At 33.3% G+C, this 18,308-nt stretch overlaps 1 protein-coding gene across 1 annotated transcript in view; it reads right to left on the bottom strand.

Annotated features, from left to right (window-relative positions):
- Positions 1–18,308, bottom strand: part of ZCCHC7 (zinc finger CCHC-type containing 7) — a 285,505-nt gene that overhangs the window by 139,901 nt on the left and 127,296 nt on the right. The window lies entirely within an intron of this gene.

The raw sequence follows: 18,308 nt of genomic DNA on the forward strand, positions 1-18,308 counted from the left end.
AATTTGAGAAAACAAAGTTGGACTTTCTACATAATGTTGAGGCAGACAACACCATGTATATTGAGACCCTTTCCAAGTAAATACAAATAACTTTTGGGAATCATCATAGATAGATATTGAAAAAAGGCAGAACACAGATCGACTGTTTTGAAGTATTTAGCGTTGCTAGGAATAGATGAAATAGTTGATAGACTGGGGACTACAGGATGTCTTTTGATTACATGTTTATTAATAGCTCTAAAATCTTGAACAAATCAATATGCAGGATTTCCTTTTTTGTCTAATTTTGGGTTTATAATAAGCAAAATAGGTGTATTGTATTTTGATTTGCAGGGAATTATTATCTTCTATTTGATTAAAGAGTTTATCACTGGGGTAATTTCCTCGATGGCTTCTTTTGATAATGGATATTGTGGAATACACGGAGGTGGACCACCTCTGTTATCTGGACAGGATCAGCTGATTTTAGCAGGCCTATATTTGTAGAAGATGTAGCCCAGAGATATTCTGGCATATCTGTTGGTATTTAAAATTTTTGAATTTTATCCAATTCTTGATAATCTAAAAAGAGTACTAGGAGCAAATTTAGAGATGCTTCTGGTAATTCTAATGTAACATCACCATCTTGGGTACATACTATGGTGACTCTTAATTTGAACAATAAAGCTCTCCCTAATAAGTTCATAGGGGAGTTAGGCATTAGCAGGAATGAATGTGCCACAGATAAATTTCCTACAGATATCATTCGTGGTGAAAGTTTTTAGAGTTTCAGAAATTCCAACAACAGCAATCAAGCAAATCGAATTACAATTTGAATCAGGTGTACTCATTAAAACAGATCTTGATGCACCAATATCTAAAAGACAATTGTATAGCATGTTTCTTACTTTGAGAGTTACATGTGATTCAGTGCTATCTGAGGAAGAATAAACTGGTATTAGTGGTAAACTTATATCTATATCTGAAAAATCAAATATTTCAATCTTTGATTCCAGCTTCCTTTCTCCCCTGTTAAACCTTCATAATGGACCATGTGCAACGTTCAAAGATTCCTCTTGTTGGGAAGGATTTACACTTTGATTTTTGTTATTGTGTGGTCGTGTGCCGTTATGGCTAGAGTGTAATAATTCATTCTCTTCATTTTGGGTATTGCTTTGGCTCCTGTTTCCATAGATTCCATAAGTATTATGTCTGAAATAACCTCTACTGTTGTTATTGTGGTTTCTAAAATTGCTGTTGTTCCCAAAATTTCCACCATAATTACTAAATATTTGATTCTAGCATCTGCAATTGGTCATTAGATGTCCCCCTTTCCCACAAAAATAACATGTAAATCTTTGGTTTTTGTATTCTCTTTGATTTGTATATAACTGTAGTGGTACCAAACCAAAACTGATATCTCCTTTTTCAAATTTATAAATTTTTCCTTTTAATGCTTTTGTATCCTTTCTTTTTTTTAAAAAACCCTTACTTTCCGTTTTGGAATCAATACTTTGTATTGGTTCCAAGGCAGAAGAGTGGTAACAGCTAGGCAATGGGGGTTAAGTGACTTGCCCAGGGTCACACAGCTGGGAAGGATCTGAGGCCAGATTTGAAACTAGGACCTCCCATTTCTAGGCCTTGTTCTCAATCCACTGAGCTACTCAGCTTCCCCCTTATCTCTTTTCTTAATGCCTCCACTAATTTGTTATCATTGTCATCTTTCCTTTCATTGTGTCCATTAAAAAAAATATTGCAATTCTCCTCAGTTGATCTAGATCCATGTTCATCCAATTCGGACAGTTTGTTTTGAAATCGTTCTTTACTACACTTTACAAATTGTCTTCTCAATTGTCTGATATCTCTCTCGCGATGTCTAAATCATTATTATCTGTCTCCTAATTCTATTAGTCTGTTCATAAATTTTGATAGGTTCTCTATTTCCTGCTTCACTTTTTAAAATTTATTCCATGTTCCTGGTCTATCTGAACACCCTCTCCTTGCCATAAGAACTGCCTCTCTAACCTTGCGTAATCTTTTGTAGTTATGAGGATAGTTCAAGTTCTAATGAGGGTCAGTCTGAAGCCAGTGAACAGAGTCCCAAGTGTCGTTAGTAATACTAATGCTTTTTTCTTTTTCTCTTTTAGTTAATAATTCATCCAATAAGTATTCAAAATCAGTCCAGGTTGGATTGAACTGCTTACAGATGATTTCTCTTTCTTTTTTCTTTTTTTTTAAATCACTGCTATAGGCTCATCCTCAAAGGAAGGGGAACTTTGCTTTAAGCTCTCCATATTTTGTAGGGTAAATGGTCTACAGTGCCTAATTGTTACTAATTTGTTTTCTGGATTAAAGTTGGCAGTTCTCATAGAGGGAATGAGATATTATCATTCTTTTTCCATGTTTTCAGTTTAGTTGACTTGATAGCAGTGGAAGAAGCAGAAGAGTTAGGTTTGATAAATTTGGTTATAATCTCATTTTGTTCTGAGATAGTTTCAATTAATTGTGTAATAAAGTCCTCGAGATACCCCAGTCTAGCTTTTGTTTGGTTGTTCTTAAGGTGGTATCTTTTTTTAGCTAAAAGTTGATCATATATTTGTATAGTTGGTACCCCTGAAACAATCCAGTGAAAATTAAAAAATTGTAAGAATGGCAGTAGTTTTAGGATATCCAGTACTCTGAGTTGTGGTATCTTAATAAAGGTTTTTAGTAATGGGAGCTTTTGGAGGTATGATGAAACCTCTTCCTGAACTATTTGAACCACAGCACTGAGCACCATAGTTACTGTTTCTGGTTTTCTCTATTACTTATTAGAATCAGAAGTTGTTGTAGGTTTTTCAAAATCCTTGTGACTTGCCAAGCTGATACCATTAATAAATATTGATAGGAGTCTGATAAAAGTTTCAGAGATCAGTTTGGTACACCACTGACACCTATTTATTCAAAGGAGATTAGGGACAGGAAATAGGAGGTAGGAAATAGGATAGTATATCTATTAATTCTTATACTATGTCTAAAAATCTAAATCCTATACTAACTTCTCTAAAAACCCTATATTTAAAAATCGCCTTGCCTGGCAAAGCAGGCCTAATTTATCTATTCTGTCTGTCTAATATTAACTTCACTATCTGTCTCATCTAACTAACCAATGAACATTAAATCAGTAACAAACTCCTTATAGTAATTCTATTAACTATCAGTTATAAACTGTCTGTCACACAGACACAAACTCCTCCCTCAAAGTTCTGAAGGGAAAAGCCCTCAGTAGCCATACTCTTTCTCAAATTAGTATCTATATCCCAAACTCTCAAAAATAACTGTCAGATCTTCTTGGTTGAATGATACCGAAATTCCCAGACCCTGCTCCATAAGAAGATAGAGAAAATGGACCCTCTCTTAACTGAAATAAAAACTGCTTTTAAAGAGACAGAGTGAAATTAAATAAAATTCTTTATTACAAGTTAAGAGAAATTTCATTTAAAACCACTCTAAATAATATAGAAAACCTGCGAATCTACTTGCCAAGGCAAACACAGCAATTATATGAACACAATTACAAAACACTTTTCATACAAATAATGTCAGAACTAAACAATTAGAAAAGTGTTCATTGCTCATAGGTGGGCTGAGCTAACATCATAAAAATGACAATCCTACCAAAACAGATTTATTTATTCAGTATTGTACCTGTCAAACTACCAAATAATTATTTAAAAAAACTAGAAAAAATAATAACAAAATTCATCTGGAAGACAAAGAGGTCAAGAATATCAAGGAAAATAAAGGGGAAAAAAGTGAAGGAAGCAGGCCTAGCAGTACCAGATCTCAAACTGTACTATAAAATAACAATTATCCAAATAATCTGGTATTAGCTAATAGAATGGTAGATCAGTGGAGTGGATTAGATACACAATTTACAGAGGAAATGACCTTCAATCTAGTGTTTGATGAACCTAGAGATCCCAGCTTTTGGAATAAGAACTCTCTAACAAAAACCGCTGGGAAAACAGGAAAACAGTATGACAGAAACTAAGTATAGATCAATATTTCACAACCCATGCCAAGATAAGGTCAAAATGGATATGTGATTTAGATATAACGAGTGATATCATGACTAAATTAGGGGAACACAAAATTGTCCCCCTAATCTGGCAGGTCTTGGAGAAGGAAATAATTTATGACCAAACAAGATACAGAATAGTATTATAAATGTGAAATGATTTTGATATCAAATTTAAAAACTTTTGTACAAAAAAAGTTAATCTAACCAAGAGTAGAAGGGAAACAACAAACTGGGAAAAATTTAAAAACAAATGTTTCTGATAAAGGGTTACTTTCTCAAATTTATAAAGGACTAGGTCAAATTTATAAAAATACAAGCCATTCCCCTTTTGGTCAGAGGATATGAACAATCTTGAAGACTTCAAAGCCACCATTATCATATGAAAACATGTTGTCAACCACTCTTAATTAGAGAAATGCAAATTAAAACAATGCTGAGGTACCACTTCACACTATCACATTGGCCAATATGATAGTAAAGGAAAATGATAAATGTTGGAGGGGATGTGGCAAAATTGGGACACTAATGCATTGTTGGTGGAGTTGTGAACTGATCTAATCATTCTGGAGGACAATTTGGAACAATGCCCAAAGGGCTATAAAACCATTTGTACCCTTTGATCTGGTAATGCCACTACTGGGTCTGTATCCCTAAGAGAAAATAAAAAAGGGGAAAGGACCCACTTGTGCAAAAATATTTATAGCAGCTCTTTTTGTGGTGGCAAAGAATTGGAAATTGAGGGTACGTGCATCAATTGGGGAATGGATACACAAATTATAGTATATGTTGGTAATGGAATAATATTGTGCTATAAGAAATTATAAACAAGATGATTTCTGAAAAAGCTGGAAAGATCAGTGGGAACTGATTAAGAATGAAATAAGCAGAACTGGGAGAATGTTGTACATAGTAACAGCAATATTGGATGATTATCTATGAAAACTTCGCTACTCTCAGCAATGCAATGATCTGAAACAATCCTGAAAGACATGATGGAGAATGCTATCCACTTCCAGAGAAAGAACTGTTAAGAGTCATTTTTCATATAAGTATATCTTCAGTTTTATTTTGGGGTTTTGGTTATGTATGAGTGTGCTCTTACAACAATGACTAATATAAAAATGTTTTTGCATAACAATAAAAAACAAAAAAGAAAAATAAAATAGAAACTAATATACAATTGAAGGTAAGGGTTAAAAAAAGTGAGCAAGCAATATAACCAAAGCACAATCCACATTCTCAATTAGTATTCACTTAAAGTCTAATGATTTCAAGGAATTCCCCTATCACACTGGCAGGATTCCCTATGGCAAACTAGTATAAATTCATAGATAAGAAACGCACAGGATAGACAGGCATAGATGAGCTGTGATATTTATCACTGGAAAGAATATTACAGTGAATAAGGTCACAAACCTATTTTAAGTAATAAGCAAATAATAGTATAGGTAATAAATGCTAGAATTCAAAGGCATTTTAAACCTGTGGTGCCTGCTTTGTGGAAGATAGGATGAGCCCTGAAGGGTAACACTCATAAACACAGAGGGAAGGAATGAAAGAAACAAGCATTTAGTAACTACAAGCTATGTGAAAAGTATTATGTTAAATGCTTCACAAATACTATCTCATTTGATCCTCACAACAACTCTGGTAAGCAGATACTATTATTACTACCATTGATATTTGAAGAAATGAAGGCACAGAACAGTTAAGTGATTTGTCCACGGTCACACACTAGTAAAGTCTCTGTGACTGGATCTGGACTCAGGTCTTGCTATCTTCAGGCCAAGCACCTACCAAACTGTACCACCTAGATGCACAATAAAGGCAGGCAAACAATATGAGCAAAAGTTAAAAGACATTGTCTTCATGATAAATTTCACTTTGTAGCTCATCAATATCAAGGAAGTGTCCTAGAGAATCATTCAATGAAGGAAAGGGTGAAAGGAGATATAAGAAATTACAAGAAAATACAAAATAGTCTGAATAACTAAGAGCAGAACAGAGCAAATCTTAAACTAATGGAATATGAGAAAAAAATGAAACCAAAAATGTTCATTCTGGAGTAGAAAGGGCTGGGAAACCTTTTCCATGAATACTTTCCAAATAAGGGCAGGAACATAATAATAAATATGAAATTACTTGCCAGGAAAGAAAGAAACAAAAGTATACCTAAGAAAAAGGCAGGTATTCAAGAGTCTCAAATATATTCTGGATAATGATGTCAGGGGACCTTCTCTTGTACTCATTTCTTAAGAATTTGGATATAGTAGATAAGATACAGAAAAAAAGAACCTCAAAATACAAACTGAATACAAAGAGCTTGTTTTTGCCTTAGCAAATGAACCTAGACGAATGGGCAGTTAAAACCTATGTCAAAATGGAGACTATTCTGAATTATCTTCAAGTCATTCTCAGTTGATCTATATTTTTAACCCATTCGCGATTATTTAGTATTTACTTATCTTCAAACACTCTTTCCTTTCTCAATGAGTTCAGTGACCAACTCAGTCTTTCCTCTAACACTAGCCATCATATACTATAAGGATTTCAACATACAGTGATACTCCCTCAAAACACCATAACTTCCTAGTTCCTCAATCTAATAATTTCTTATTCATTACCTACTTCACTACATCCCAATTACACACAGATACAACCAAAACCTTAAACCTACCATTTACCTGCAGTTGTTCCACTTCCTTATTTGTGAACACTGTAATTTGTTTAAATGATCATAATCTTTTCTCATTCCATCTTTTCCTCTACTCTACAACCTATTATCCTGCACTTCCTTACCGATCCCTTCAATATCTCCCCACCCCTCATTTCTTTGCAAAGCAATCACCTCTGAACTAGATACAAACTCCTTTCCCCACTATGACACCTTGGTGAATCAGTTCGACTACATCATCCTCCACACTCAAGTTCTTTATCTTTATCAATTATCTTCTCTAATGTAAATGATTCTGTGACCAATTTATCTTAAGTTTCCCTTTCCAATAGTTTTTTGACATCTTAAACTCAGAATATCCAATACTGAAATCATTATATTTCCCTCTGACCACTTTATCATAACCATCCCATTACTGTCAAGAGCACCACCATTCTCCTAGACATGCAATTTTGGATGTCCTCCCCCCCCCCCCCCATCTCCTTTCCTCAAGTCCACTCCAATTAACACAATACCAGAGCATTGCCAAAGTGACCTTCCAAAGCCAGTACTACCCTAGTTCAGGCCCTCATTACCTCACATCTGGACTACTACAATTATTTTTTCTTAGTTTTCTCACTTCAAGTCCACTCCAGTCCATCCTCAATGCATTTGCCATAGATATCTTCCTTAAAGCATGAGTTTTATTCATGACAATGCAAGGCATCAGAATTTGTCTAAGTAGAATGGAGTAGAAAGGTTCTTCTTTTGGGGAAAGGTGTAAATGTCAGAGGAAGGTAGTTAACTTTAATACAGTTGTTATTACATCCACCTTAAAACTATGATTTTAATGTGTAATCTAATCTTAATTGGTATAGAATAAATGAGTTGAAGATTGAATTTTGATTTCTCACTTTGTCTTTGAATCTACTCATCCATTTAACAATAGTTAACTAGCTAACTAAGTGAAAAGTACTATGCTAATGTAGTAAATTTAAAAAAGGGTCCTGACTGCCAAGAGTATATTGTTTAGTTGATGAGAAGAGCCCTACACAATATCTGTGAAAAAGGAACAAAGTTATAAAAGATTAAGAAGAAACATTACTTCTAATAAGAATGATCATAAAATTCCTCACGGAGGTGGCAGCATTTGAGCTAGGTTGTGGGGATAGGTAGATTTTGGAAAAGAAATAGAGATTGAGAGAAGGTAAAGAGAAAAAGGCATTCTCAGAGAAAAGATTCAAATGAGGAGAACAAGAATCTATGTTTGGGATACAGTTGAATCTCCAAATTTAGAATTTTATTCTAGAATACTTCTCAAATTCTTTGATTTTAATATGTCTCATCTAAATGAGACCCAAGACCTATTTTTCATGATTTCTTTTATACCCTTCCAAATATCTGCTACAATAAATGAAACACAGTAGATATTCAATAAAATATTTGCTAACAATGTTTTAAGAAGAAACTAGGCTTTAATATAAAGATTTCCAAATGATGACCTATGAACCACTTAATGGACTGGCATAAGTTAGATGATTAATGTAGAAGATCATAGAATCTTAAAATCTCCAAGAGAGAAGGAACCCAAAGAGTAATCTAGTTTTAAAAAATACCTGAACAAAAATCTCCTCTACAAATCACCCAACTCACCCAGTCTTACCTTTCACTCTTATAAAAATTCCTCCTACGAAATCCTTAATGCTGCCAAATTTGTAAACTAGTCATAATAAAGGTTTGATATGAAAATTAGCTTCCTATCTCTATAAGCTAGATATACAGTGTACATACAAGAAATGTAGTATCAACATTTCTTGGTTAGTGGATCAACAAGATGGCAAAGCAGAAACTTTCCCCAATTTCCACTAACTCTCAAAATAAATCATCTACAAGATGAACCAAATATTTAGTTGAATCAATAGGGCAGAAAAACCCCCCAAAAGAATTCTAACAAAGCATAAACTTTATGAATTAATTTAGGAGAATGCCAATCCTTTAAATGATTACTTAGCACCCTTTTCTCTCCAGTCTCCATGGATGGGGGAGGTGTTTGTGGACTGGGATCTGTTTTTATTGAAGAGAGATTTTGCCTATACTCTTCATTCACTCTTTGGCCCAACCTGCAAAAAGTGGAAATCAGTGATTTTGAGAGATGGAGAAAAGGAAGATAAATTGTTGATTTCTATCTTAGGTGGCCATTAGGCTAGGGACACAACAAGGCAGCAGAGCCTCTATCTTGGACATCCTCTCTCCTTTAAACCTGCAAGAAAAAAAAGAAAGAAAAGAAAGAAAAGAAAAAAGAATCTTGTAGCCAGAGAAGGAAAGGAAAAGAATAAAAGGATAAAATGTAGTAGCTGGGTAATATGAATGGCTATATCAAGTCTGTTTTCAAAAGGCTACCAGGAGTAAGGACTTGGCCAGTGAATATTAAATCCCCCAATATGGGGAAAGGATTTGCAGTCCATTATCCCTGGAAAAGTAATCACTCCTTCCTTTTGGAAGGAGATCTAATGTAAGTAATGAGGGGAATATAGGTGGGAAAATGCTAACACACCAAGGATTTCAGGAGGAATATTACACCAAACCTGAAGAAAAAAACAGATAAATCAGTACAGAAGATCCCAAAATTAAATGAAAGGATATGCACTAAATTCTTAAAGAAATTACAAAATTCTCTGAATAAATATTCAAAGAAAAATGAAACCAGAATTGATGAAACATAGAATACTGTAGAAAACCAAGGGAGGAAAAACAATGGCAGAAAATCCTAGAATGGTCCAAATGAGAAATGAAATTTGCAAGAGAAAAAAATTAGCAACAAATGTCAGAACTTTTAATGTCTCTCAATGTAGGGATGTAAATCTTAAATTAGAAGATTAGAAAAAACTGATTTCATAGTGTAGGATTTCTCCAAAGAAATAAAAGACAAATTAATAGATTTGGGGAAATCAATCAATTGAATTATTTAGCTAACTAATGTTGAATTAATATAAAATATTATTGCTATATAATATTAAAAACTAAAGTAGAGAGAAGTTCTTTTTTTTTATTAAACCCCTTACCTTCCGTCTTGGACTGTGTATTGGCTCCAAGGCAGAAGAGTGGTGGTAAGGGCTAGGCAATGGGGGTTAAGTGACTTGCCCAGGGTCACACAGCTGGGAAGTGTCTGAGGCCAGATTTGAACCTAGGACCTCCCATCTCTAGGCCTGGCTCTCAATCCACTGAGCTACCCAGCTGCCCCCAAGAGAGTTCTGACAAAGAAAAACTATATATCCTAATGGATTTATTCTTATAACTAGCTGGAAAATGAATACAAAGTGGAAGAATTAAAAAAAAAAAGCACTCTTATTTCTCTTTGGTCTATACTTATCCAGTTCTTAAATCAGACAATTTACTGCTATCAATATAATTTCACTTTTAATGAAGTTAGGTTATTATAGGTAATTTGTCATTAAGAAAGTCACATTACAATTCTTTTTTTAAACAGCATATTGATATTTACATTTTGAAATTTTTCAAAAATCCAATGCCTTTATAGGCTTATATGCAGCAAGTTTTGTCTTGCAATAAACTTTTGGTTATTCTCTTTGCTTCGAGGCCCTCCCCTTTACAATCCATCTTCCACTCAGATGCCAAAGTGCTCTCCCCTAAAGCACCCTGTTCTCCCTCTCAATAAATTCCAGTAATTCCCTATAACCTTCAAAATAAAATAAAAACATTTTTTCCCATAACTTAAAACCTGGTACCTTCCTACTTTTACAATCTCCTTACACCTTTCTTCCCCTTCTTTCATGTACGGTACCCAATTGAGTGACACACCGGATACTTGCAATACTCTTCCAAAAGGCATCAATGTCCTAATTCCAAGCCTTTCCAATGACCATCCCCAATGACTGTGTTAATACACATATATATTCTCTCCTCAATAGTTTCCTCAGCTTACTTGAAAATTAAGCTCTAATCTTACTTTCTGCAAAGTCCCATTCCCCTCTAACTGTTAAGTGTCTTCTCCAAAAATAAAATTCAAAGGGATACTTAGCTTAACTACCAAAAAAAAAAACAAAACTGTAATTTTTTAACTGAAGGAAAATGAATGAGTTTTGTATTCCACAATTATGGATAAAGGGAAAATTCTTAGCCAAACAAGGAATAAAGGAGATCACAGTATTACAAATATAAAGCTAGAAAAGGCTCTTGAGACTCAATTAAGTTCACCTCCTTCATTTTGTAAATATGGAAATGAAGGTTTCAGAGGTTCTAAATGACTTGGCCAATGTTATGTAGCCAACCAAAAAAAAAAAACCCAATAAGACAAGTTATTTAATTACATGAAATTTAAACTATTTTTTAAAGAATTAAATCAATGCAAATAGGATAAAAAAGGGAAAGAGTTAGTTGGGGGAAAGCTTTGCATCAAATGACTTTGATAGGTTTCTGATCTTGGTTCAGATAAGACCTTCTTAGTGCAACAAAGCCTGTCACATAGTAGGGTTTTAATAAATGTTTATTTATTTAGACTGAATGATTGATCTGTGATTTAATTGGAATAGAGAACTCCTGGTGAGAAAACTTCCCCTATCAATTCGGATTGGCAATAATTTTGCAATTTACAAATTCAGAGAGTTTAGAGGCCTGAGCGGTTAAGTGACTTATCCCACTGCACAAAGCCAGAAGCAAGAGTCAGAGAAGAGACCTGAGTCCACACATGCTATACATCACTAGGTTACACTGTGTGTGGTATATGTATAACATAAAGTGATCACAGCATATAATAAGCTATGTTAATGTTAAGATGTATCATAAAGCATTACATTATGTGAATCTACAATTACTATATAAAAGAAAACTATATAAAAGATGGCTCCCAAACACTAATAAAATGAGAAATTAACATTTCACTTCATCCCAATGACATTAGTAAATAATGACAAAAGATGGGAACAGTCCATGTTAGAGAGAATATAGATATAGAAATCTACTAATTCTAATGGAGCTAGCTATCCATTTGGTCAATCAGGAGAAAAATTTAGAATTACGTTACATAAAATTTAAATCACTAGCAGTAGCTCCAGGTTCTTTTTTTCTAGAGTTTTATTCATCATCACTTAAAGAAAGCAGATGAAAGCCTAACCTAAAATAACGGACCAGAGCAGTTGTGTGGATTCTCTGGCCTGGCTCTCAGCCAGCCTCTCTAAGCTGCATTCTGGGAAGGAGAGGGCGGGGCCACACCAAAACCATTGTCCTCTGTCCCCCACACGCATATGCATTCAAGTCCATTCGGGCAACATAAGCACTCAAATGGGATGCTGGGTAAGATGAGCAGGGTCAGACAAGCCTTGGGAGTGAATTCTATTTACACAATTATAAAGGATGGAGGTTGGAGGGGACAACTAAAAGGTCCAAATGCTTTAACATAGAGATCCTACTACTAGGTATATACTCCCAAGAAGGTAAAAAACAAATAAAAATCCCACATACACAAAAATATTCATAAAAGGACCTTTTTGTGGTAGCAAAGAAATAGAAACAAAGTAGGTGTTGATTAGTTGGGAATTGGCTTAACAAACTGCAGAACATGATTAAAATGGAATGTTCCTGTGCTACACGAAATGATAAAGAATACAAAGAGCACGGACAACCTCTCTGATCTGTTTATTTTAGTTATCATGAACATTGTTTCCCTGGTTCTGTTCACTTCACTTTTCACTGGGTTACAGACGTCTTCCCATGCTTCTCTGAAGTCTTAATTCTTCTGTCCTTTCTTAGGGAGATTAAATGTTTCTTAATAGTCATATCACAATTTATACATTCCCCAGGCCACAGCTCTGGAGTGAAGCCACAGAAACTGCAATAAGGCTAATGAACCAGGAGGGAGACAGAGAAGGATGGATCAGGCAGCTAAAACAAGTAGAAGAGAACAGCATCAAAAAAAGTCAGAGAGGAGAGAATATCTTGGAAAAGAAGGTAATCAACCATGTCAAATGTAGTTGGAAATCTTTTTCTTACAGTGTAAACTCTCAAGAGAGGTCATTAGTGTAGGGGAAAATTCTCTTTTTATATGGGAATGGCCCCACAAACCTCCTCTCAAATTATCAATCAATTCACCCTTACATATAGGGATGCAAGCAGAGCTGTGCAAAGCAAATGCAGAAGTCAATACCTCAGCACAACTAGTAACTACAGAAACCCTATCATTTATTATATATAAATATATATGCACTCAGAATTTGGGAGTAAGGCAAAAGAACTCTTCTATGCAATCTATAGTTAGAAACTTTGAGCATCACAAATATTAGTTCTAGTTATCAACATCATTAAGAAGGAAGGCTTCAGGCAAGCAAAAATTCCAAAAGTATTCTTTTAATTGAAGTGCCCTCCTTACAGAATTAGTTCTGAAACTACTGAATTGACTGAACATAAAATATAACTCTAACCACAGTTCTGTATAGGCCTAGTATACCCCTTGGTCTAATACTTTAAAAGAGTCACAGTCAATAATGACTACTCATCCTAGCCATAAGATAATTCCTTCTCCACCCACTGGAATCAGTTTGACCTTTAGTCAAATACTGCTATAATTAATACATTATATAAACACAAAAATTTCACTGTATCAAATTATCTCCAAAGTCCAGATGGTAGCCACATATACTGTGTCATACATAAATATACTAAACAAAATTCTTCAACAAAATGAAATTAGTTATTTAATTGGAGAAATATTATTTGTTCATGGGCGGGCAGATCCAATATTATTAAAATAACAGTCCTACCTAACTAATCTATTTGTTCAGTGTCATCCCAATTATATTACCAAAAAATTATTTTATTGGATTAGAAAAAGTAAAAACAAAACTCATTTGGAAAAACAAAAGGTCAAGAATATCAAAGGAAATGATGAAAAAAGTTAAGGAGGTTAAAACATGTCTAGCAGAACTAGATTTCAAATTATATTATAAAGCAGTAAATATCAAAACTGTTTGGCATTGGCTAAGAAGTAGAAAAATAGATCGGCAAAACAAAAGAGAAAAACAACTAACAGTAGTAAAAGATTATAGTAACTTTGTGTTTGACAAAGATAAAGTTCCAAGTTCTTAGAATAAGAATTTGCTATTTGGCAGAAATTATTGGGAAAAGAGGAAAGTAGTTTGGCAGAAACTAGATTTAGGCCTGTATCTTATACCATTTGCCAAGAAAAGATTGAAATGGATATATGATCTAAGTATAAAAGGATAATTTTTTAACACATTAGAAGAATAGGAAACATTATCTATCAGATTTATGGAAAGGAAAAGAATATATGAATAAACAAGAAATAGCATTTTTGAAATGTTAAGTGGACAATTCTGAATACATTAAATTTGAAAGGGTTTGTACAAATAAAACTAATGTAGCCAAAATTAGAAAGAAATAAGTTGGGAAAAAATTTTTGTAGCTTCTCAGATAGAAGTGTTATTTCCAAAACATATAGAGAATTTTGTCAAATATATAAGAATATGAGCCATTCTCCAGATGATAAAAGGTCAAAAGATAGGAAGACAGTATCTACATGAACTTATATGAAAAGATTTTTGGACATAATATAAAAATTTGTTTCTCTTGGATAAGCATATTTTGTTTTAATATAATTACATATTAATAATAAATCATATGCATTATATCATTGTTATTACATATCATGTAATATGTAAAAAAATAGAAATAAATTGTAACTCAAAAAAAAGGACAGACTATATAAAACATTCAGGGGCCCTCTGCAATGTTTCAGCAAATATCTTCTATTACTTTAAAAATTAAAAATGTTTTCCTTTGTAGAATTTTTAAAACTTTTAATTTCCATAGATATGATCTCATTTTTTTCCCCTCACACCAACCCTGGGAAGTAGAAGTAAGAAAGAAAGAAATTCTATCCAAATTTTACAAACCGGGAAACCAAAAGGTTTAATTTGAGATTTAATCTTGTTGCTACTGTGTGCCATATCTAGGTCCCTCTGACCAGGTCAACTTGATCATGTCTAAAAGCTGCTGCTTCTACCTACAGCTTAAGAATAGAGAGGGTCTAAACAAACAAAAGTCTATATATTGTTCTGCTACAAAGAACAGTCAAAAAGGCTTGAATAACTTTTAGTCAAGGTTATTCTGTTTAAAATACTCCCATTTTTGTTTTTTCAAATGCAAAATCCTAAGAACAGCTCATTTTAATAGCATGTAAAGATCCGTATTATCTCATCTGATTCTCACAAACACCCAGAATGTAGGTAGGTAGTTTATGTAATATTATCCCTATATGAGGACACTGGAGCTTTAGAGAGGCAATGTAATTTGCCAAAGGTCACAAAGCTAATAAATGGAATATCTTGGATTTAAAAACCTGAGTTTTATGATACTAATACGTTTTTCTACTACCAAACTGATTCACAAATATCTAATTTGCACTCATGTTCTGAGTACTATCTTGTCATAACATTACTATTTATCCCTTTTAAGCATTTTATAAAGTCTTGATTTTTTTATTGTATCTAAATGGCAATTATTTTCCCTATAGAAAAGACCTTGCCATTTTTATGCTTAATGGTTAAGTAAAATCTAACATACCAAAATTTACCAGATACTGTTTAAACACTTATTGAGATGGTGTTTTTGTTATGCATTCTTGAGTTTTATATAATGAAATTAATTACAATGAATTATTCAGTGTAACAAATACAAACAATAAAACTCCTACCAAAGTCCAATTCCGAACTTTGTGACAAAGCAAATACATCCCAAAGAACATTCCCACTGGCCAATCTTGGAAGAAAAAGCATTAAATGATGAGATCAGTATTACAATCTCTAAAACTGAATAGCTAGTCTTCTCTTATGAAATGATGGTGCTTTCCTAACATGCTTTTCTTTATCAGTGGCACCACTGTTCACCTTGGCATTCATGTTGGCCACACAAGTATCTTACTTTCTGTAATCTGCACATCCAGCTGAGGTCCAATCTGCCTACCCAGCATTGCTCATGTCCATCCCGCCTTTACCACCTTTGATACCACCACCACCTTAAGTACAAGTGTCTGTTCCCTCTTATCTGTCATACTGAAATAGCTTCTTAAAATACTCACAGGTGATGGCGTCACACACAGGCCAAAAACCATTAGTAACACCACCATTTCCCCTAAAATTTAGTCTTTAATCTGAAAGTCAAGTTACGCTACACTTAAGTTTCAAGTTACTTTTCCTTGAAATTGTTAGTTTTCCAAGAACATCTCATGCAATTACACTATCCTGTCTTAATCATTCCTAGAATCCCTACTCCCTCCCTACCTCTACTGACAATCTCCTAAATGTAGTCCTCTTTAATCTTTCCAGTTAGTACTGCATTTCTACCTCATATGATTTTAGATCAACTTGTGAACTTCACATTTAAGTAGTTAAATTTGTATATATATTATAGTTATCCTTATATGTATTATCATGCCTACTCAATTTTTAAGTTTCCTGATGGCAAGGATCAATGCTTTTATTCATCTCTTTACTGACCCCAGGATCTAGCATAGTATGTTATCAATGACAGTTTAAGATGAAAAACAGAAATTAGCTGCTTTGCTTTTCCATTCTATTCTATGACAAAAATGAGCCAAGATTATTCTTTTATACACTTGAAAGTTTAAAGACTGTCTCACTTATATACAAGTGGTATACTTCAAAAGCTTCATACAAATTCTATTTTAAATGTTCCAAAGAAACTTATTATTTAAGAATGTACTCACGCAGAATTTATTTTGCAGCAAAGAATATTAATAAAAACAAAGAAAATATATAACTAATTTTTTATTCTCATAAAAATACTTTCATAGAGCTGATATGATTAAAGTGTGGTTTATTTGCATTTGTATTAATTTTCAATTGTGAATATATACATTATCATAGTTAACCAAATAATGAATGTTTAATTTTGTATTTAGTACTTAATTCTTTATAAAGAAATTCCAATATAATGAAAGCTTGACAAGTTTTAACATAATAGTAGCACCTTACCCCACCCCAACCAATAATCCCACAACATTTTTTGCATTGTTGCTAGTTTAGGGAACAAACTGAATAAAGCATTAAATCAAATTCAACAGCAACTACATTCTCATCCAAAGTCGCCAAAATCACTATTAATAGGACAAGAGGCATATGGGGCTTACAATGAATTTTGGTCTATTTGATTGTAATGTAGAACTAATGCGAATAAAAAAATGAAAGAATGGTTCAGACCTTTTGCAGAACAGAGAATATCATTTTAGCATGGTGCTACCAAAATTTGGGTTCAATTTGTTTTAAATTCTCCATAATTAATATTGTACTAGCAAAAATTTTCATTTTAAATATAATCCACAACACACTGCTGATGCAAGTTTCATTAATCAGTGTGGACAAAACTGTTTTTTCTTTTCAAATGAAGCATATCCAAAAAATACATGCTTTACATAAATAACCCCTAACAAAGTCTACTACTATGTAGTTTGAACCTAATTGTCATGTGATTGTGGAGTTATTTAGTACATGTATATGAAATAAGATAGGATGCTTCAAAACCCTAAAATCCAAGTTAATATGCAGAATTATTGTTTATTAATGTGCATAAATTTATATGTGGGAAATGAAGTAAGTAGCATCCTTAAAACTCCACTAAAACAACAATTTGTCAAAACTTTTATTACAGATTCAATTTCTGGCTTCCATAGAAAAGTCAGGAGACTATTAGCATATTAATCTTTTAAAGTATTTGAAAGTCCTTAGGTTCTGGGTCTATATCATGGATTTTACCATCAAAAATGCAACTCTAATTTCCTAATGTACATTTGCTATTACAGATAGGCTGACCAGGAGGCACAGAAATGCAACTCCCCCCACCCCAACACTGAATTTAAATATCCATACTGTTGGTCAGATGATCAATATGTAAATTTAAAATTCCCAAATCACATGAAATGTCAACAAAAATTAAATTGTGTAAGATAAGATTGTATAGCAGATGCTATACAATAACTACTCTTTAAAAAGAAAGGAAAAAACTTGTTTTTTGTTAAAATTCTGAGCTAATTAATTATCCATTAAGAACTAGTCTATTTGCATGTAATGAATAGAATTTGTACATAGACATTTCCCAAATTGGTTCTTTTCAATGCATTCTATAAAAAGCTTTGATGTTGATGATAAGAATGGGAACACATTTGAGTTTCTTTGACATAGTCAGTGTGATGGCCAAAACTCATGTATTATATGGATTTTCTTGAATGTAAATCCATTTAATACAGTGAATTATTAGTTTCTGAACTATATCTGGATTATTCTGTTCAAACATATTTAGGTCTATGGATTTCAAGATCATTCTGTCAAAAAAAAAGTAAATAAAAGTAAACTCCAAATATGAAACACACACACACACACACACACACACACACACACACACACACACACACACACACACACACACACATATCTTGAGGCAGTTATTTATTAGTATCTTTGTCCACTGGCACACAGTTTTTAAGTTTCCACTAAATCTTGTTTCATTTTATTTTTACCAGTATAACACAAGAAAATGTACTATAAGCAGATAATGAAAAAAAAAAAA

Source organism: Monodelphis domestica, chromosome 7, assembly GCF_027887165.1.
Source record: "Monodelphis domestica isolate mMonDom1 chromosome 7, mMonDom1.pri, whole genome shotgun sequence".
Classification (NCBI taxonomy): Eukaryota; Metazoa; Chordata; class Mammalia; order Didelphimorphia; family Didelphidae; genus Monodelphis; species Monodelphis domestica.